Source organism: Ahaetulla prasina, unplaced genomic scaffold (genome assembly GCF_028640845.1).
Source record: "Ahaetulla prasina isolate Xishuangbanna unplaced genomic scaffold, ASM2864084v1 Contig249, whole genome shotgun sequence".
Taxonomy (NCBI): Eukaryota; Metazoa; Chordata; class Lepidosauria; order Squamata; family Colubridae; genus Ahaetulla; species Ahaetulla prasina.
Genome location: NW_026682008.1, coordinates 1 through 12,427, shown reverse-complemented (window position 1 = coordinate 12,427; position 12,427 = coordinate 1). Strand labels below are relative to the sequence as shown.

The following is a 12,427-nucleotide window of genomic DNA, read 5'->3' as shown; positions in this document are numbered from 1 at the left end:
GCTAAATCTTACTTGCTTAAATGTGTTTTCCATCAGTATTATAAGTATAGGTATGATGAAATATATACAGAAATAAGAGATAATGGGACAAAAAAAATTTATTTTTTTTAATTTATAATTAAATGAAACAAGAGGGGGTGAATGTAAATAATAAAGGAATACCGAAATGAAGCTGATGTAAAGAAGGAGTATATGTTTTATGTTAGTATTTGTTATGTCTTGTTGGTTTTCGTTTGTTAAAAAAAAATCTTTCGTAGTTCTTCAAAAGGTTAAAAAGCTGAGTTGCAGCCCCTAATCCCCAACGTTGCCAAGTGTTTTCTAACATCCAATTACCTTTATATAGTCACATCTCACAGTCCTCCTTAAGTATATCAGCCGAAGGAATATGCTAAACTAATTTAGAACTTCCTCTATGAAGTGTAAAAAATGGCTCACTGCAAACAGTGTTTTAATTATAGCTGTGTAGCCAGCAAAATGCCTATCCCGTTAAATCGGCTATTTATGTATTTGTCCAGACACCAACTGTTGATAAACAATCTCAAAGTTCATGCTCTGTCTTCTCATGTTTTTTTTAAAAAAAACAGAATAAAGATTATATGCCTTTATTACTAAAGAACTAAGGAGAAATTTCCTGACAATAATAACAATAAACCAGTAGAACGCTTTGCCTGCAGAGGCTGTGGCTGATCCAACACTGGAGGTTTTCAAGAAGAGACTGGACAGCCATTTGTCCAGAATGGTATAAGGTCTACTAGAGAACAGAGAGTTGGACTAGAAGACCTCCAAGATGCCTTCCTTATTATGTCTTAGTGTTACAATGATTGAGAAACATTTCCTTATTATGTCTTACTGTTGCAATGATTGAGATAGGGCAGTCCAATCCCTATTCAGCAGACTAAACACAGCTATGCATGGTTGTGTTCTTTAAGGGTTGTTCTGGAATTCAGTTAACAGATATAGTGAGTAGCAACTAATATTATTACTGTGATCAATAAGAGGAAAGGAATCTAATGTCCATTGTCCTATAACCCCCTAGAAATAGATACACACAGCTTGTGGCTTTTCCTAGAATTGGCAATAATAATTAACTTTTTCAATATAAATGAGTTATGTAACTTAGAAAAATAGCACAATATCCTGACAAATACAATGTTATTGGGCTGAGACATATTCATATCCGGCTACCTCCGTTTATTTACAAAGGTTGTATAGCAAAAGTAGCATGTCGCATTTACTGTTCCTAAATTGTTTGCCTTTTTAACAGCAACAAAAAAAATGGTTGCAAACAAGTCTTTACATAATCAGGATTTCAGTAAGAAATAATAATTATGCTAGGGATACAGACTAATTTATTTCCAGCATGAATCAATGAAAAAAGAAATCTTGAACTCTCATTCATCATGGGAATACCTCTCCTAAACATGCTTACTATGAAATATTTCATTTTTCTCATTAGCTTTTCTTAAGGCTGAGTCATTAAGGTGACCTTTGCATCAGCTAATCACAGAATAAGAAATTCCTCTGAAATGTACTGCTTGTTGTGAAACATGGCATTGTTAGTTTAAAAAAGAGGGGAAACCAAAACAAAAAGGAATCTAATAGATTACTGTTTGGAATTAGCATTGATTCATAATCACGCACTGAAATTCTAATGTTCAAATAATCTATCTAGACTCTTGGGTAACATATCTAGGTTCCACTTCTGAATGCTAATTGGAACTTTTTAGGTCTGTTTTCAGTATTTTGAAAAATAAGAGGACAAGTCAATTTCTCAGCCATTCCACTGGGCTTTGCATAGAAGTGGTTTAGCATAATTACATCACATAAATTTCACTCTTCATTGTTTAGGCTGAAGCAAATTAACCCAGTCTTTCCTCTGGAAGTTAGAACAAAGCAATTATCTGAAATCAGCTTTTCAATATCTGTTCCTTTCCAGACCATAGGTTTCAAAATTCATAAAAAGAACAGCTGGCAATAAATATGGGAGTGATCTCAATTCACTAGAAAAGTCTCAACTAGGGACGACTGCTCAAAATGTTTCTGTGTTCAACCCTTACATGGGATTCATCCAACAGAGCTCAAGTATAGACAGATTAAAGAAAATCTATTGCTATGGACTTTATTGTTTGGCTGGGTATCACCCTGATATACTTCCTCAGGAATCAAAGGAAACTGGGATTAGGCCTACTCAATGGACTGTTGTTTTTTTAAAGACACATACAGAAATTTCACCAACTACTAATAAAATTTATATGGAAAGTGACCAAGAAGTCTACAGCTGAAGGAGTTGAAAGAAATTCTACAGGAAAAAAATATTAATATTAATTCATATTTGCTCTACAGAGCAAAGAGTTTAAAAAGACGATCTTTACTTAATTTCAGATTCTGCCTGGATTTTTAAAAAAAACTTAGACAGTACTATTCTTGTTACTCTAATAGAAAAGTATTTCCAAGTTTCTAACAAAGAACAGTTTAAGATTATGATAAAAAACAACAACCTGAATTAACAATTGTGAATGACAAAAATATTTGAAGATAAGATGATTTACTTAATAGGAATCCTCCAGTGTTGCTAAACCATTATTGTACTTTATTTGGATGATTGTACAAAGCTAAAAAATAGGCAGTGCTGGTCCTATCATTAGGCAGAGCAAAGTAGCTGTCTAAGGCAGCTAAATTCCTGGGAGGCATATAGTGAAAGAGAGGAAGACCAACAACTACTCTGTGTTCCTTAAATTACTGTTGTTAAGTGTTATAGAGGTAGGCACCAAACTAGAATATAACTATTAATAATCATCTTTGAACATAGAATGAAAATATGTAAGTCTTTCATCTAAGGCAACAACCCATCTTAAGAGAGCCATTGGCTATATCAAATCACTGGATTTCATGGGTGGCCTGGTGCCAAACATGCCTTAGACACAATTAGAAATGGTGTTCATAAACTTTATTATGAAGCTGACTAGACAACTATTAATCAAGAAATCATAAGATGACATTACTCATCATTAAAAGTTAGAACTGGAAGTTTTAAGAAGAGGCTAACCATTTGTCTGAAATAGTATAGGGTTTTCTGCCTAAGCAACTCATTTCCAATTCATCCTATCCTATCCTATCCTATCCTATCCTATCCTATCCTATCCTATCCTATCCTATATTCTGTTCTGTTCTGTTCTGTTCTGTTCTATTCTATCCTATTCTATTCTATCCTACATTCTATTCTATTCTACTCTGTTCTGTTCTGTTCTGTTCTGTTGTTCTGTTCTGTTCTGTTCTGTTCTGTTCTGTTCTGTTCTATTCTATTCTATTCTCAACTCCCACGTTTATTTATCCATCGTATCATTGGTGATCTGTTACCAATGTTCTACTTTAGAACATTGGTTCTAAATGTTCTACTTTAAAAAATTTAGCTACAATATTAAAAGGAATTATCTTCATATTCTCTAATAATAATAACAGAACAGAATAACAGAAAAGCTATATAGCATCAACCAAAAGCAGTGACAAACCTGAAGTCACCCACATCATTTTCAGCCTGTCATAAAATGAGATCTCAGATGATATGTGTGCTGTGATAATGTGTTTGACTTTCTAAAGTGCTGTTTTATGTTAATTATTAAGGGGTTTTTTTTCCCCATTGGTGGAAAAAAGACATTGATATGACAAACCAGTGGTTCTGACAGTAGGAATCATCTTAAAACTATCCAACTTAGCCATAGACGGGTTCCCCATCATACTAAGGCACAATGTGGTTTGTTTGGTTTTGTCTGAATGTATAGGTTATTCAATAAACAATTATTCATTAAGATGCCAGTTCGTTAAAACATGTAAATGAAATTGGATCCAGAATTCTTTGTGAACAGAAGGCTCTTTCCACTTCCAAAAGTGGGTGGGATTAAGATTGAACAGAAATGTCCCCTGGAAGAATGGAAGAGGACAGTGATTGGCAATGTTTCCTCTTCTGTAATCTACCCTATCGCAACTCACGTTGTTGGCTAATAATCAGATATATAAAGAGAGAAAGTATAGCTCCACTATAAAAAGTTGGGATACAATTATAGATACACGTAGTCCTCAAGTTATGACCATTCATAACTATGACCATTCAGTGACTGTTTTAAGTGCTACTTTTAAGACTTTTTTAAGTAACTACTTTAAATGAAGTAATACTTATGCTGCTCCTTGAAGTTATGGCCACTGCAGTGTCCCTAGATGATCAAAATTTGGGCACTTGGCAGCCCACCTACATTTGCAACTGCAATGGGTGCTTCAATTCCTGCCAGCCACCTATTTCTCTCCCATCTCTTCCCTTTCAGCCATCTGGCACAGGGGCACTCCTTAGTAGCAGCAGCTGCACTGGGCTCAAGTAGAGGCCTGAGGCCTTCAGCAACCTAGTCCGTTGCCAATGCTTCCAAGCCTCAGGAAGAAGGTGTGGCCAGTAGCTGCCTGCATAGGGCCAAGCCATGCATGCTTCAGCAGCAGCAGGAAAATGGCAGAGTCCACTGGGGTCATCAGGGCTGGCAGGTGAGTCAGTGCATAACTGACAGGATGTAGGATGAATACTGGGCAGCTGGGCTGGCAGTGATAGCAAAATGCAAGGTAGCCAAAAGGGCACCGATGGGGGCAAAGATAAATGGGGGCTGATGAAGAGGAGGGAGTCCCTTACTTTAGCAAAGCTTAGGGCTGGGAGAGGCCAAGCTGGGAGTGGCTTAATTCTGGGTGAGTCCTGTGCTAATGACAGACAGGATTTGGTTAACAAAAGCAATGGGGAGTGCTAGGATTGCTGTCACTTAATAATGAAGCCATGTGACATCCTGCTTCCCAACCACATCACTTAGCAATGGAAATTCCTATCCCAATTACCATTGTGAGGACTGCTATCCTTAAGACTCCATTAACATAAAAATGTTAAGCTTAAATTTGAAGAATACAGTGGAGATGTTGTTATCACTTTTGATGCTCATTCATTGACACAATAAACCTGATCTGAATGACTCTTGCCACTCTACACAGGGCGAAAAATAAACATTTTGCTCATTAGTAAATTTTTCATCATGCTGTGTTTTTGCATTCTGAACATCTGCCTCTGTTAATTGTTAGCTTGGACACTTTACATGTATCTTTCCAGCTGATTGCATGACTGCACGCTTTCACAAGCCTACTAGTGAAAGTTTTAGCAGAACCTTAAGATAGTATCTCACTACTATGTATCTTACTCTGTAGCCAGAATAGATAAAAGCTGTGCATGATGTCAAGCAGCTTTTACCTTGCCAACTTCAGATGCAACCGGTGCTCATGTAACAGGGAGTAAGCCCATTTTAAGAATGTGGGGCTATCTTCTGAGTAAGTATGCACTGTGCATTTGATGCAAGGATTATTAGCACAAAAATAACAGCCATGGATATTCCTCTATTCCTGCATTATCGTTCTCTTTAAAAATATGAAATATAAAGCAAATATTGTGATCGGAGTAGAAGAAACAGGGCACAGAAATATAGCAAACAATGAAGTATTATAATTAGAAATGAGTACAAAATAAGACTCCTCCAGAGACAAGTTACATTAGGAATACTAAATTAATAATTATCTAGGTCGTACAAAAATAACCTTGCATTCATTCTGATAAACCCATTTTCATATTCTGAAATGCTTTTGAGATTTTTTTTTCTCCCTAACACAGAAACAATCACTTTTAACATTACTGGGTTTGAAGGCTCATCACAAATCACCTACTACTCTTTTGCTCACTATCTTTTAGAGCAGTAACTATCACATAGATAAGAACTGCTGCACAAGATTCAACAGAAAAGTTTAATAGGAATTACGTTTGGTCTAGTGCTGTGATGGCGACACTGCAGAGCCCTTTCTGTGGCACGCGCACTGTTATCAGCTGGTTTTCGTGCCGGAGCGCGGAAACCCAAAGACCAGCTGGTTGGCACATGCATGCGCACTGACCAGCTGGGCCTCAGGTTTCTGGCACTCTGGCATGTGCACGCCCGGTTTGGGCATTTAGTGCCAAAAAGGTTCGCCATCACTGGTCTAGTGGTTAAAGCAGGCTACGAAGCAGTACTCAAGACCCTATGATAGCCAGCTGGATGACTTTGGGACAGTCGTCTTTTCTCAGCCCAACCACCTCTGGCTTATTGTTCTTGGGGAAATAGGAAAATAAAGTGTTGAATATATTTACCGCCTTTGAATTATTTATAAAAATAATAAAGATGGAATACAAGCAAACAAACAATCTACTCTCATGGTTTGACAGTCCATGAAATAATCTGGGAATTCTAGAACATATTGACTCAACAGAACTGGAGGGCATTGAAAGACTATGGTCAGGTCTAGAACAAGGTCAGTATTTCTAGGTGTGTCATTCTTATTTGCTTATCCGTTAGCTAAACTATAAGCATCCCTTCTTTAAGAGGGACATTGTTTATTTCACTCTACAATGGACAAACATGTTCACCAGTTAATTCTGAAAATGAGGCATTTAATAGGATCATTATGTTAAATTTGTACCCTGTGACTATTATTATAATAGTTGTACCTTGATGAACGTATCTTTTCTTTTATGTACACTGAGAGCATATGCACCAAGACAAATTCCTTGTGTGTCCAATCACACTTGGCCAATAAAAATTCTATTCTATTCTATTCTATTCTATTCTATTCTATTCTATTCTTTTCTATTCTATTCTATTCTATCAAACTCTTCAATTGACCTATAGTCAATTATGATGCCTTCGCATTTTATTGGCTACAACTTTTCTGAAATAGATGATAGTTCCTAATTCCCTTAAGGATGACGAAACTAAGGGTCTCTACCCATCTCTACTGCCAATTCAAAGACAACACTAATCCCTCTAGCCCTCTGAGCGCTTGGAATATTTGGCAGGCAAAGTGTTACAAAGAAATATTCTTATTGGAAACTCTTTTGTGGTCTTTGGCAAATAAAGGCCCATATCAGAAGTAAAATAATCTCCTCTGCCCTGAAAGTAAGGAACATTGTCGTGCAATGTATAATGAAACTTTGAGAAGCTCCTCATACTGTTTATCAGGCCAAGTCCCAGTTGAATTTTTCTTCACTTTTCATTTTGCAGTTATCTCTGCTGTGAGATATTTTGCATACTCCCACCATGGCTCCTCTTTTCCCTTGTTCCGCTTTTGCTATCACCCATCTACTACACATTTCATTTTGTTTCACTGCTTGTGAACAAAGTGAAATTACTGTGGTCAAACTGATGGGCTAGAGGGCATGCAGAACTTCACAATATTTTTTTCTTAAAAGTTTTCCTGGTCTGCTAAAGCTCAAGGGGGACCCACTTTCACACAGTCTAGCAGTTGTGGCAGAAATAAAATCTTCAAGCTTTCAACGATGACTGGAGTGAAAGAAATATACTCATTTGGAAATATTTCTCTGACTGACTAACAAAGGACAAAAGATCTCACAGAAATAAGAGCTGACCAGATTACAGCTTTTAAAAATGTGATCCCACCTTTATTATATTTATACATATCTCAAGGTGTCGAATATACCTAATGCTTTTTCCTCCTCCTATTTGTTCCACAACCACCCTTTGAGGTGAGTTGGTCTGGGAGTTGTTAGTATTTGCTTTATTAATAATCCTTGCATGAAATGAACAGCGCGTGCTTACTCCAAAGATGCTCCCAGATTCTTAAGATAAGTTTGCTCCCTGTTAAATGAGTTCTGGCTGCATCTGAAGTTGGCTAGTTAAAAGTTGTTTTGACATCAAATGCAATTTTTATTCATTCCCTTCCCCACAACGCAAGGGTTGCATGCCTAGATTTTTTTTTCTGATTTAAATTTGTGCCTTGTTTTAGTCACCCAAGGCCACCCAGTCGGCTTTCGCACCTAAGGCAGGACTAGAATTCACAGTCTCCTGGCTTCTCACCTGGTATCTTAACCACTAGTCTAAACTGACTATAGTAATAAGCTACCACAAGGCTTCATACTTACATCAAAGTTAGTAGCTTAGTATTTGGTCTTAAACCAGCCTAGTGGAAGAGCACTAACTGATTAAAGGTATTAAAGATATTATTGTCACAGTTGCTCTACCCAGCAAACTTAGTTTGCAGTTGCTTGGACACAGCAATACATCCAGTTCCCGAATTCTTTTATTACTGGTGGAATGATTTACAGTCCTGAATAGATTTTTGATTTGTGGAGAATAAAACAATGCCTAGAGAATATTTTATTCTTGGACTTTTCATTGAGATAGTAATATGATGACTTTCCTCATGCACTGAGCTGATATGTATAACAGGACAAAGAACAGAAGTTAGGCTGAGAGAAAGCCCCTGGTTAAAGAGGGTTGCAATCAGAACAGGAAGACAAATCTGGGTTCTCTGCATCTTTACTGCAACACCATGACTATCTTTCCTCCTCCCAGCTGGGGAAGGATAATTGACATGGAAAAATAGGAAGAGGAAAATGGCTAAGCAAGCTCATCCTTTATGTTTCTACTGAAAAAAATGCATTATCTCAAAATTATCTTTTGGGAAAAGAAGGAACAAGGTATTTGAAGTTGGAAAGAGATGAGTGAAGCCCACCTATCTGAATTATAGTAGTTGGGCATTCAGAGTATGACTGTAACTTCGATGTTACTAAAGTTAAAAAAAAAATGAGCTGGAAGGAACTTAATGACTCTTCTCTGACACGAAGGTAATCAATCATCCAGAGTCATCCAACTTTTGACTTTTAATAGGTCTAATCAAATTTAATTACTTTGCCAAGTCTCCATTATTCAATTTCTTTTTTCATCCAGTTACTATGACTAAACATTTGTTTTGTAAATATTTCTTTTCTTAATGGGTAGGAGTAGAACTTGCATTTAAAGTTCTAGCCATATAAGACCTAAGAGGTCTTGATGCTCTCTGAGCTTGGTTGTTTTCTTGCTTGTAGAATCTTCCTACAAGCACTGATGTTACCTGGTTTTATTGATGATGTTACCTGGTTTGGTAATGAAACATTTGCAAGAAAACCATCAAACTCAGAGAGCGCCATGGACTCACAGTTCAACCCTGAGCTACAAGTATTCTCTTCTATTGGTACCATATAAGACTCTTTTGCTACAACTAGTATTGGATTTTCCACATTGAAACATCCCAAATGAGAGGTACAGTTTCAACAAAATACACATTCAACCTCCAGACCACAATGGGATCTGTCCAACCCTTCTCACACTTCAGTTATACATTTTTGGAGTGATGGGGGCAGTGGCAGCCTGAGTATTTTTACACATACACAAAAATAGTGAGCCAGCTGATAGACTTCAGCATCTTCTCTGTAGACTGGACATTGGTGGTGGATAAATGTATATGGAAAGTTGATTTCAACCCATTTAGATATTAGAGAGTATGCTGAAAAGTATGTCTTGCCACATAGCTCTTATTTTGAGCCACACATTGTTGATACCAGAGTGATAGCAGCCAAAGCTTTTACTAATGCATCCATTAGTTTGTTATTTCTTAGAGTTAAAAGTGAAGATTTCCAGTTCTGGGACAAATAAAAGAGCAGGAACTTCAAGTACCCAGTGATGACAATCCACTTCTTCAAAGTAACAGAAAGAAAAAAAAGGACAGAACAAATCAGCAAGTAACATCATATCCAATACCAAGTTCTTTTTCCTAAGAGGTTATTCTACAATTAATTTTAGGCAAATAGGAAGCATTTTTAGATGATTAAACATTTTATAAATGATTCTATTAGTGTAATTTAGTCTTTAGCCCTTCTCAATATGAGCTATTCCTAACATAAATAGTGCATTTGGTTAGTGCCTCTCCATTAAGCTCCCAATTCCCCAGTCAATGATAGCCTGCACAACTCATTCACAAAATTCCTCTGCTTCCTTCATTTCTGAACTAGCATACAGAAATCAGCCAATTGATGGGGTAAAGTCACAATGAGAGTGTTGAGTTCCTTCAGTGAAAAAGATTATAGCTACAGAGGCACTTCCATCCTACTTCCATCCTAAAAGCAATTTCCCATTTGCTCACAGCAGTTGATATAAACATTATCTTTCTTATGCTCTCACTGAGATTAACAGACAAATATTTGATGTAGTATGAAAAAAAAATTCCTGACATTTCTATGCCAACTATTCCTATCCCTCCAGATTTACAGCTTCCTAATAAAAGCCTTCAAGTTCTCTATGTTATCACAGGACAATTTGGCAATTTATTCAAGGTCACACAAATAATACCTAAGATTTCAAATCACTTTTTAGATTTTACCTGTTCTATCGTCCCAGCCAATGAACTGATCTTTTTTTTTCATTTGAGTAATGTTTCATTTTCTTAATCAGCCCATTTACTACGGTTTTGTTGAATGCCACATTACCGATTAGCTCTACGGATAATAGTTCAATTATAGATACATTTTAAAGAGTGAGGCAAATTACTGCACAGGCAGGTATTTTAAAAAAGGAGAACAAACCATACCTTCTTTTGGAGCATTTTCATCCCATGCAAGCCACATCTGCACAATAAAATAAGGAGTCCAGCACATGATGAAGGCTAAGACAATAATAAAGGTCATTTTGACTGTCCGTATCTTGGCTTTGGAAATGAGTTTGATACTGCTCACCCTGGAGAGTGTGCCACCATGAGAGTTACTGGAGGTTAGACTCACACTTGTTTCATGGACAGTTTTCAGCTTCACATTTTGCCAAATTTTGAAGCTGATCATAGCAGATACTTAGCACAATCACTGGGATGATGTAGACGGTCAAGGTCATCCAGGTGACATAGGCTTTAGGACCCCAAGGCTGAATGAATGTCGCCCAGCAATCCATCCCTCCGTGGCCACATTCTTCATAGAAAATATTTGGAGCTGCGGGATGCTGAAGAGGAGGCACACTACCCATGTGAGGAGCACAGACAACCGGTCAGACCTCCGATGTAAAGACCTCAAGGGTTGACAGATGGCCAAACACCGATCCAGCGACATCAGCAACAGCATGTAGGTGGAAGCGAACATCCCCACCACTTGCAGGTATTTGATCAACCTGCAGAGATAATCTGGCCCTTTGAACCTGAAGGTGATGTCCCAGATGAGCTGAGGCAAGACCTGGAAGAGGGCCACCACTAGGTCAGCAATGCTCAGATGCTTCATAAAGAAGTACATGCGGGAATGTTTGTGGCGGGTTGTGTAGATTGCCAGCAGCACACATAAGTTTCCCGTCAGGGCAAGGAAAAAGATGAGGCACAGCACCGCTACCTCCACCTTGGCAATGTCTTCATTTCGTTTTATGACTGAAGTTTGGTTGGCTTGTGAAGTCTGGTTTTCCAAGGTGGCATTGCCCAAGGAACAATTTGAACAATACCAAGGATCCATGGTAGATGCTTCCCACCCAGAATCTTTTGCAAGGCTGAACTGAGAAGAGAGACGCCTTCTCTGCAGTGCAGTGTGTCTTTTAGAGCCTCCCCTTTCTTGGGACCAGGCCTTTCAGTGCTTCTTTCCTTTTCCTGAAGGCCCCTTTACTCCCATTTGGCCCTTTGCCTCTTTATTTATTTATTTATTTATTTCAAAGTCCCATTTATTTCCCTTTTGCTTTGGATCCTTCACCTGGATCTGTGCATGCAGTTGATGTAGAGTTATGAGTTCTTTTTCCACCCAGGATAAATCCTGCCTCTTTCCAAATTACTTCATTTGTTCCTCCTATAGCAAAATAAATAAATAAATGGGGAGAAAAAATAAATAAGGAATTATACCAACGTTGAGAGCCACATAGTCACATTTTGAATCTCTGACAACCTCAGCTTTCTACTCTCTCACAAGGCATTCATTCAAATTCAGGAGTCCAATTTCAATGGCTTGTTCCCGTTTACTTCAAAACAACAGTTAAGACTTGCTTATTAGTTCTCCAAGTCTTTTTTTTCCCCTCTCAGCTGCAGTATTTATCCCAGTTCCTCCTTGTATACGATGGCTTTCTGCATCAGTCTAAATATAGATGTAGAAAGCGAGACTACAATTAAATGAAAACTCGAGGGATGACACAATTAACAAACACACAAGCATGCCTTGCCTAAAAGTGCCTTTCAGAGTTACAATGAAATTCTTCTTACCTTTAGCTCACTTTTTTTCTTTCCTTTTAGCAACTCCTGAACCAGAGAGTTCTCTCTCCCCCTTTCCCCCCGCCTCTCTAGAAAGAAATATCAGAAGCTAGTCCTATCCAGCTGGGAAGGTCCAAGAACGAACGTCAGGTGAGTTCTTTTTGCCCTTGTGACACATTTAGCAGCTCCACAAGTTTTTTCTCAAATGAATGCAGGAGGACAAGAGAGGAGGAGCGGGAGAAGAAGGAGGAGGAGCAGCCGAGCTTGCTGTCAGCTCTTCACAGTCATTCATGGATAAAATATACTGATTCTGTATTGTTGTAATGCAGTGTTTCTTTTGGCCCTTAGGTCGCCC

General features: G+C 37.9%; 1 pseudogene; it reads right to left on the bottom strand.

Moving 5' to 3' along the window:
• Positions 1 to 10,458: 10,458 nt before the first annotated feature.
• LOC131187309 (mesotocin receptor-like) lies at positions 10,459 to 11,588 on the bottom strand (annotated as a pseudogene).
• Between the last annotated feature and the right edge of the window lie 839 nt (positions 11,589 to 12,427).